Source organism: Vicia villosa, linkage group LG3 (genome assembly GCF_029867415.1).
Source record: "Vicia villosa cultivar HV-30 ecotype Madison, WI linkage group LG3, Vvil1.0, whole genome shotgun sequence".
NCBI lineage: Eukaryota > Viridiplantae > Streptophyta > Magnoliopsida > Fabales > Fabaceae > Vicia > Vicia villosa.
Window position 1 is genome coordinate 191,852,111 of NC_081182.1, and position 11,142 is coordinate 191,863,252.

At 34.5% G+C, this 11,142-nt stretch overlaps 1 pseudogene; it reads right to left on the reverse strand.

Annotated features, from left to right (window-relative positions):
* Positions 1-2,347: 2,347 nt before the first annotated feature.
* Positions 2,348-10,777, reverse strand: LOC131659611 (putative disease resistance protein At3g14460; annotated as a pseudogene).
* Between the last annotated feature and the right edge of the window lie 365 nt (positions 10,778-11,142).

Here is an 11,142-nt window from a genome sequence, read left to right on the forward strand (position 1 = left end):
GAAGAGTTGGGATGATAAGAAGAGACGAGAGGTAACATTGCAAGTGGGAGATGAAGTATAGGTCTAGCTACAAGACTACAACCATATAGACAACATTCTGCTGCGCTGAGAAAGAATAAAAACATTTCGAAGAAATACTGTGGACCATTCAAAGTGTTGGCAAAGATTGGCCTTGTGGCATACAAATTGGAGCTACCCCCACTGCAAGAATACATCCTATCTTCCATGTATCTCAACTTAATATGCCTCTACTTTTGACTGTCTCAGAAATGGGACCAATTATGCAGCCCATGGAAGTGTTGGCGACTAGAACCATCATCAAAAGGCCACATCAGGTTGACAATTTGACTTGACAACTAGCTATCCCAATTTCATCAGTAAGGTCAACTTTGTTCTGAAATACTTCTATTAACTATCTATGGTACAAATGCTTCCTTTGAAAAGTGAGATGAAATCTCCAAATCATTGTCTGCTTGAACAAGTGCATCACCTAAACTCTATTGCCATGAAATATCAGGACTAGATTAGAATAAATGAGTTCCTTTTTGTTTGCACTAGCATATATATCAGATGTAGCACAATGTTGTTAAAGTTTAAACTTTCTTATGTCCTACTTTGTACAAAAAAACAGTTCCTTTGCAAAAAAAAAAACCATGAAATTTCTCAACAAAAAAAAAAAAACAGTTCCTTTGCAAGACATATCCTCATTCATAACTATCCATGAAATTTATTGTAAAGGATCTCAGCAATTTAAAACCATTTTATATAAGTATATAGAATGATTCAAAACTGAAAATGAAAATTGCCATGAAATGGTTTTGAATAGCTTGAAGCAGTTGCTTGGTATGCAAAACTTATAGTTTTTCAGGAAGAAACTATTTATGGACCACAAGGAGTTTGATTAAATCATGGTAGACAGACAATTTGTGATGATCATCAATTGCAAAATAAGAAAAATAATGTAGCCATTCACATTTCTTTTCTCAAGTCTTTTGTAGACAGACGCAAGATAATAGAAAATACTTGCCAGTGACAACCACCTCATTTCTTATGAACCACAAAAGGAAACTAGACAAATAAGAAAGGGAAACTATGGAGGCTTATACACTATATTCCACCTGCAAAATCTCTCATCACTTGGAGGCTTATACACAACATCATTGGCACATGTGATAATTTAAGTAAGAGAAGAGTGACTGAGTGTGTTAGTCCTTTTCTCATACAAAAAGAATAGATCAAGTTTCATGTGTTAGTCCTAGCATGGAGCACTGGTTATGAGCTAGGTTTCCTTTAAAGGAAACAACATATCTGTTGAGCATGATAGAAAACATACATAATAAAGAACAAATACAATAAGAAACTATTTGGTTTCCTTTAAAATTGTCTGTACCGATAAATACTGAAAGGATCTTAGAACATTTCAATCTAAACTCCCTAAATAGAGAATGTACCTTGTAGGATAACTAGATACAATTTCAAAAAATGAAATACAACCTACACTATGCTAACTAATAATCTAGAAAAAGAATAGTAAAAATTTTAAAAACTCCTAAGGTAACACATGATAACTAGATTAATCTTGCTTTTAAACTTCTTACTCATGACAAGAGATAAAAAATCTTGTTGAATCTTGTTGGGAAGATCTTTTTCTATTTAATCAGACATATCAGATGTAGCAGAATGTTGTAATAGTTTAAACTCGCTAAACATAAAGTATTCCTCTAAATATAAATAGGATTTGCACAATTTATGCCGATGAAACTTATGATGATGATCATAATTATTTAGTATATGACACGAATATAGCATATAGCAAAATGAGAAAATTATTGTAGCCACAGTCCTATTTGAAGTTGTGTCAATTTACCAAAATGCTAACAAATGAAAATAGCTTTTACAAAACTATCGATACCGTGTAAGAATCATACGGTAATGTGTGTAAAGTGAGACCTAAAAACAGCCGTTATATCAGTAGTCAGCTCATAAAAACTCAGAAAATACTGCTACTACATCTGAAAAGACTTGACCCTCTATCAGACGGGTGCGGTAAAACATTTCTACTAGCATTGGATTCAAATGTAGCAAGGAAAAATGAGTCAATGACAAGTATGAGCCATCAAATTTATTGTAAAGGATCTCAACAATTTAAAACCTTTTTAAATTGAAAATGAAGAATGCCATGAAATGGTTTTGAATAATTTGTGTTAATTCCAAACTTATGATGATGATGATGATGATATATAGCTTTCAGGAAGACACTATTTCTGTTTAAGGCTATGTGAATAGAGAGAGAAAGAATTTGATTAATTCATGGTAGACAAACAATTTGTGATGATCATCAGTAGAATAATAAGAAAATCAATGTAGCCATTCACATTTATTTTCTCAAGTCTTAATGTTATGTAGACAGACACAAGACACACTACAGAAAAAGGAAACTGGACAATTAACAATAGGAATACAAAGTCTTATTTTTTGAGAATAAATACAGACTCTTATGAACCACACAATAATAGAAAATAATTGAAATCCATAGTTTGATTTAATTACTCATACTTTTGAATTGATGAAAAGATTAGGAAAGTGGATGTGCTTCATTTTGATGGCAATGGTATGTCTTGGTCTGCAAGATCTTTGAGGGGCACTTCCCATACTACAAAGGGATCGGATCATATGGACTTGCCACTGATCAACATCAAATACATACAGAGTGTTATTATTGTGCCAAACAAAATTATGAAGAAAAAAATGAACTCATGAGTTGTACTTGCCTCTGGCAAACATGTCTTTTCCACCAATCAATTCAGACAATCATTTGCTGCACATAACCGTCAATCATCACTTCAGGGATGTGACTAATTGTATGCCATCGCTCTCCTCCCTCCTTTTTGTACTTCTCCGTAAGTAACGGACATTCTTCAATCATCAACTCTTTAAGAGAATTTGGTAGACTCTCCTCTGGCAAGAGCTCAAGACCAGGGCAGTTTTTAATATATATTTGTCTGAGAGATTTGAGGTGGAGAAAACCCTTGCAGTTTATTATTCTTAGCTTTGAACATTTTGACATCCAAAGATACATGAGAGATTGGGGTAGTAGATCCTCCTCTGGGAAGGATTCCACGTTTTCAAAATCATCCTTAACACTGAAAATAGTCAGAGAATTGAGTTGGAATAAACCCCACTCCTCTCTGGAAGCAATTAATTTTGGGCAATTGTGTATTTTAAGGTACCCCAAGTTGGAAGGCAAACCTCCCATAGGAAAAGACCCCAGCCTTGGACAATTTGACAAACTAAGAGAATTAAGACCGGGGAACAAGTGTACTGAAAAAGGCAAGGAGGACTGCCATCCTTTTATTGAAAGACTATAAAGAGAATTATAACAACACAAATCCAATGAGGGACATTTTACAAAGTCCTTGAAATCCAACTTCAACATTTCCAGACTGGGACTATTGATTAAATGTTCCATGCAGAACTCAACATACTGATTTTTACAAAGGACAAACCTTTTCAAGCTGGATGACAACTTATTTATCAAAACTCGATCACATCTCGATATATCTAACTCTATGATATTATCACAATTGGGAATTGATACGTCCAACATTTCACACCTTCTGATCACCAACTTCTGTAATGAAGGAAGTTGTCGAGGCAGTGATGCCCTTTTCAATTTGGGACAATTTTCTATAGAAAGCTCTTTAAGCCGGGGAAACCCTTCAATACATAACCATTCCTCCCATTCCGACATCCAGTCAAATTCCAAAACTTCAAGGAACTTGAACGGAACATTTGTTGAGTTATTTCCAAAGATCTTTATTCCATGACAGTACTTCAGTTTAAGAGATATTAAGTTGGGTAAATCACAACCCCTTAGCCAAATTGGAAACATACTGCCATTGTAGTTGTTAATGGTGAGCCTCTTCAGATTGTTATTTGGTTGAAGGGCATCCAAGACAGACACATTGCTTTCCACTACTGAACCATCAAATATCATACGTATTTCTTCTAAAAACTTCTTATCTTGCAAACGGGTCTTTACGGTATGTGTTGGATCAGTGACATTGTTCAATCCTGAAAGACAAAGTTCTCCTTGAAGAAGATTGAGACTTTCTAACTCCTCAATATCAGAACCACTCGGCTCTCCCACAACAAAGTTAGCCAAAGTTTGTAAATGGTTTAGTTTCCTTATGTTCTTTGGCATCTTTTTTATTGCAGTTCCATTCAGATTAAGATGGCGTAAACGGTCAAGTTTGGAAAGATCTAAAGGAAATTCAGTCAAACAATAACAACATTCCAATATCAGTGTCTCTAAATTGTAAAGCTTACTGATGTGGATCACTATACCCACGAAATGACAACATCCGCAAATATTTTAGCTTTGAAAATAAATCACATTGCATACTGTTGCTTATCCTGAAGCATTTGCCGCTTCCTGGTGGTTGTTCTGCAAACAAGCTGTGTAGTCCCTTAGCTCTATAAATGTGCTTTAAAATTCCATCAAAATCTTCCAAATCAAGAGAGCACCCAATGTGGCGTGTCGTCTCAGTTATATCCTGCAGCTTATCATCTTCCACTTGTAAGCAAAACTTATGAGACACTGATTTTGCCAAGTCATTGACAAGATCGTGCATGATAAAATAACCATCAAAATCTAGTGATCTTTGGAAAAATGAAACTGACTCAAGATCATTGAATAATTCACTACCCAACTCTTCTTTACTTTTGTCACTTTTGTAGGAATTCAGGAAACCAATTGCCATCCACATTTTGATTAACTTGTTCTTTTCAAAATAAAAACCCTTAGGAAATATGGAACAGTAAGCAAAACAAGACTTCAAATTGGAAGGAAGATTATGGTAACCCAGTCTCAATACTGGATTTATGCCAGTGTCTTTCTCTGATAAACCCCACATATCATTCTCCAATATTTCAATCCATTCACTTTGAGAGAATTTTGCTCTCAAGAGTTTCCCCATAGTTATCACGGCTAATGGCAATCCTCCACACTTGCCAACAATCCTCTTTCCAATTGATGATATCAGATGTAGCATAATGTTGTTAAAGTTTGAACTTCCTAAGCATCCTGTTTAAGAAATGCCACTATTATTATTTTTCTTGTTGCTTTAAAAAACCCCAACTTTTAGTATTTTTTTTATGCAAATTTACTGTTTAAAGAATGTTCACATAAGCAAGCTTTGAAACTAATTCACCTATGAACAATGAGTCATTGACAAGTATGATTATCCATGAAACTTTTTTTTTTTGTAATCAATTATCCATGAAACTTACTGTAAAGGATATCAGCAATTTGAAACATTTTTATATAAATATATAGATTGATTCAAAATTGAAAATGAAGAATGCCATGAAATGGTTTTGAATAATTTGAGTCAATGTAACACTGAAATTAGAGATTGTTAGTATTTTCTGTTTTTACCTATGAACTGTGACAAATACTCATGAGGAAAAGTATCTCAACAAATAAGATGCTTTGTATATAAATAGGATTTGCACAGTATATGTTGATACAAAACAGAAATTGGAGTATCGCTAAGTTCAATTGTATGCAAAACTTGTTTGTCATATCCATCAGGGGCGGATCCAGACATTGCACATTGGTGTGGCTAAAAATAAAAGAAACTATGAACTAAATTATACTGAGAATAAGAAATAATATTTTTAATGCAATATATTTACAATGAAAATCGTCTACCATCTATTTCTTAAAAATGAGTTAAAATAGCATAGTTGTTAATTATTTTGAGAATATTTTTTTATTTAAAATTTATATGACGATCATTTAATCACTAATCACTTATTTTGTTACATAGACGACTCTTCACAAAATTAATAACTGAAAAATACGTCTAATTTTTAAAATTGCTAACGACAAGACTAAAACCAACTTAAAAGAATTGGCTTTAGTCTTTGAGCATTCTTCCGGTCACAAAAACCGTATTCTATAAATTGATGTCCCTCCCTCTCTAATTTAGAGACATGAAAAACAAAATAAAATAAAATGCTAGGTTCTTATATTCCCTGTAATCAATCTAATTATACAAATAAAATAAAATGTTAGGTCCTTATCTTACCTTATTTTGAATGTCAGGACCATACTTTGAAACTACAAGCCTAATTTTTAGATTTGTTTTCAAAAATTCATAATTAACAATTTTAATACTCTCATTTTGTTGAGTTTCAAATCACCCATAAATGCAGACGAGTGGGTAAAATTAGAGAAAGAAAATGAGGGGTTGTGACTGAATTTGAATCAGTTTTACTTGTAATGAGAATTGAATGAAAAATAGCATACATCTTGATTGTTGGAAGATTTAAATAAAAAATAAAATGAAATTTGGGGGCTATGGGGAGGGTTAGCCGCTGGCAATGAAGAGGAATATGAGTGGGAGAGAGAAATGTGACTAAGGTGAGGTTGAAGGAGAAAAAAATTGAGAAAATTTGATGTGGCTAAAGCCACAGTATGCCTATATATGGATCCGTCCATGATATCCATCAACATATTTTAAACTGTGTCGATAGAGAGTTGGTGGCAGCATGTTCTCATTTGGAAAGTACCTCCATGTTTTCAAAGTCAACACTAACAGCATATCGACCATCGGAATGGAAGCTTCCAAAGTTCTATAAAGACCGTGTAACCTAAAACTACCGATACCGTGTAAGAATTGTATGGGAGTGTGTGTCAAATGAGATCACACAACAGATACAAATACAATATAAAGTCTATCCATATCAGTACTCAGTTCATAAAAACACAGATAATACATTCTGCATATGCGATGCGGCAGCTACCATAAAAGGTTGAATTCGATTCAATAATCGCATTCCTACTGAACTGAAACACAACTACTATATTTTAGAAAACTCGACCATGTATCAGTTATCCGAGTCTGGTATGAAACTAATTCACCTATGAACAATGAGTCAATGACAGGTATGAATATCCATGAAATTTATTGTAAGGATATCAGCAATTCAAAACCGTTTTATATAAATATATAGAATGATTCAAAATTGAAAATGAAGAATACCATGAAATAGTTTTGAATAACTAGAGATGATGATCAATAGCATAATAAGAAAAATATTGTATCCTGTCTCAATAGATACTACAGAAAGGGAAATTGGACAATTAACAAAGGGAAACTAGACAAATTCTTATTGATCAGACAATAACCGAAAACAGTTGATATCCATATTTTTATTTAGTTACACAAACTTTTGAATTGATGAAAAGTATGGGAAACTGAAAAGTATGGGAAACTGATATCCATATTTTCACTTCACTGTTAAACATCAAATACATACAGAGTGTTATTATTGTGGCCAATAAAAAATTTAGAAAAAAATGAACACATGGGTTGTACTTGCCTCTGACAAACATCTCATTTCTACAGCTCAATCTAAGGCTGCTCAATACCATCAATCTCCACTTTAGGGATGTGACTAACTGTATGCCAACGCTCTCCTCCCTCCTTTTTGTACTTCTCTTCAAGTAATGGACAATTTTCAATGTACAAACTATCAAGGGAGTTGGGTAGACCCTCCTCCGTCAAAATGTCAAGACTAGGGCAGCTGTAAATCCCTAAAGTACCAAGAGAATTGAGGTGGAGAAATCCCTTGTAGTTCAATATTCTTAGCTTTGAACAGTTGTTCAAATAGAGATCCGTGAGAGTTGGTGGCAGTAGATTCTGCTCGGGGAATGACTTCACGTTTTCAAAATCATCACTAACCATGAAATGAGACAAAGAATTGAGTTGGAATAAACCCCACTCCTCTCTGGAAGCAATTAATTTTGGGCAATTGTGTATTACAAGGTACCACAACTTGGAAGGCAAACCTCCAATAAGAAAAGACTCCAGCCTTGGACAATCAAACAACTTTAGAATACATAGATTGGTGAACAAGTGTAGTGAAATAGGTAAGGAGGAGGACCGCCAACCTGTTATTGAAAGGTACGAAAGAGAATTATAACAACACAAATCTAAAGAGGGACATTCTACAAAGTCCTTGAAATCCAACTCCAACGATTCCATAAAGGAATTGTTGATTAAATGATCCATGGATAACTCAACATACTGATTTCCGTCAAGTCTGAACTCTTTCAAGTTGGATGACAACTCATTTATCAAAGTTCTACCGCAATTCGATATTCTTAACTCTAGGATATTTTCACAATTGGGAATTGACACGTCCAGCATTTTGCAACCAGTAATTACCAATTTTTGTAATGAAGGAAGATGTTGAGGCAGTGATACCCTTTTCAATTTGGGACAATCATTTATAGAAATCTCTTTAAGCCGAGGAAACCCTTCAATACAAACCCATTCCTCCCATTCAGACACGAAGTCAAATTCCAAAACTTCAAGGGACTTGAACGGAACATTTGTTGAGTTATTGCCGAAGATCTTTATTCCATTACAGTTCTGCAGTTTAAGAGATACTAAATTGGGTAAATCACATCCACTTAGCCAATTTGGAAACATATTGCCACTGTAGTTCTCAATAGTGAGCCTCTTCAGATTGTTATTTGGTTGAAGGGCATCCAAGACAGACACATTGCTTTCCACTACTGAACCATCAAATATAATATGTATTTCTTCTAAAAACTTCTTATCTTGCAAACGGCTCTTTACGGCATGTGTTGGATCAGTGACATTGTTCAATCCTGAAAGACAAAGTTTTCCTTGAAGAAGATTGAGAATTTCTAACTCCTCAATATCAGACCCACTCGACTCTCCCACAACAAAATTAGTCAGCGTATGTAGATGGGTTAGTTTTCTTATCTTCTTTGGCATCTTCTTTATTGCAGTTCCTTCCAAATTCAGATGGCCTAAACGGCCAAGTTTGTAAAAATCTAAAGGAAATTCAGTCAAATTATAACACCCTTCCAATTCCAATCTCTCTAAGTTATAAAGCTTACAGATAGAGTTGGGCAACCTTTTAATATCTGTCCAAGATAGGTCTACATGACGCAAAAGACTTAAACTGCCTATCTCATCTGCTAGTTCTAGATTTTCATATGGAAAACCATAACCCCTATACAAAAACATCCGCAGAAATTTTAGCTTTGAAAACAAATCACTTTGCACATTTTTGCTTTTCAAGAAGCATTCGCCACCATCTTCTACCAACAAACTGTGTAGTCCCTTAGCTTTATAAATATGCTTTAATATCCCGTCGCCAGCTTTCAAATTACGAGAACACCGAATGTGGCGTGTCCTTTCAGATATCTCTTGCACTTTATCACCTTCTACTTGTAAGCAAAACTCTCGAGACTCTGATTTTGCCAACTCATTGACAAGATCATGCATGACAAAATAACCATGAAAATATAGTGATACTTGGAAAAATGAAATTGATTCAAGATCATCAAATGACTCACTACCCAACTCTTCTTTACTTTTGTTACTTTTGTAGGAATTCAACAAACCATTTGCCATCCACGTTTTGATTAACTCATTCTTGTCAAACATATAGCCCTTGGGAAATATGGAACAGTATGCAAAACAACGCTTCGAATTTGAAGGAAGATTATGGTAACTCAGTCTCAATACTAGATTTATGTCACTGTCTCTCTCTGATAAACACCACATATCAGTCTTCAATATTTTCTCCCATTCACTTTTAGAGAATTTTTTTCTCAAGAGGTTCCCCATTGTTTTCACGGCTATTGGCAACCCTCCACACTTGTCTACAATCAGCCTTCCGATGGATTCAAGATCTGGATATTCACTCACGTTTCTGTCGTGAAAAGCATGTGTCACAAATAAACTCCAACAATCACTCTCCCTCAATTTTTCTAGTTCAAGTAACTCGGCAGAATCCATGGCTAATGCATCATCTTTACTTCTTGATGTCACAATAATCTTACTTCCACAAGAACATTTGTTAAAGGGAATTAGTAACTGCTCCAAAGTTTTCTCATTTGTGTTCCAAATATCATCTAGAACAAGCAAATATTTTTTGTCTGTTACCGTCTCTTCCAATCGACGTTGGAGTATTTCCAAGCTTTCACTATTTGGTGCAGAATTAAATTGCTCGAGAATTTCTTTAGTGAGCTGAAAAATATCAAATGAAGTTGAAACATAGACCCAAGCTTTAAGTTCAAAGCTCTTTTGAATCTCCTGTTCATTGTAGACAAGTTGAGCAAGGGTGGTTTTACCCATCCCACCAAGACCAACTATGCTGATTATTGGCGCGTGGTTGCTACTACTACCATTGTCTAAAAGTAAGAAACTGATAATTTTCTCCTTTTCACTCTATCTACCACATATGCGAGACTCATCTACCAGAGACGTCGTTGGTAGTCTTTTCGAAGATATCAGACCGACTTCAACTTCATTACGAGCACATGTTCCTTCTTTCAATCCCAACACATCATTTTGCTTTAAAAGATATTCTAGCTTATCTAGCAAGTCTTTTATTCTAGATTCAAACTGATTAGTCAGAGATGAAAAGAAGTGTTTAACCTTGCTCTTTCGTTGTGCACTTGTAGCAATCTCATCCAACAGTTGATCTACTTCATATACCTCATGTTTTATATGATCAAGCCATATCCTCCCATTTGGATTCTGGTACTGCTTTGTCTCTGCATCATCCAACACTTGATTGATAGAATTCAAAGTGATTTCGAGTTTATTCACCATTCGTTTCTTGAAGATGTCTTTGTAATCTCCTGAGGCAACCCTCTCAACAATGACTTGGATGACAGGTGTAAGAAACGCTCCCGCAACCATCAGCCCTGCCATGGCTACCTGAAAGATGGTAAAATTTTATCTTCTGCTAAGCAAAGCATAATGGAACAAAAAGCATCTTCTATACATTGTTGAAATATTAATGTCAAACACTTAAACTATACATTTTACATAAAATGTAAAGTTCTAAACATATATTGAAAATAATGAACGCACATTATCTTGCCATGATAACAACTATGAAGACTATCTTCACCGCAAACAACAAAATTATTTATGACTTTTATTTTTCTTCATCACTATTCTATGTTTAGAAATAAATATCTTTATTCGAAATAAAACCAAAGTACAAAGAGTATGAGTGATTTCTCTAGTTTCATAAGACAGGCCAATTCAACTTCCGATAATATTAAAATCATTTAAT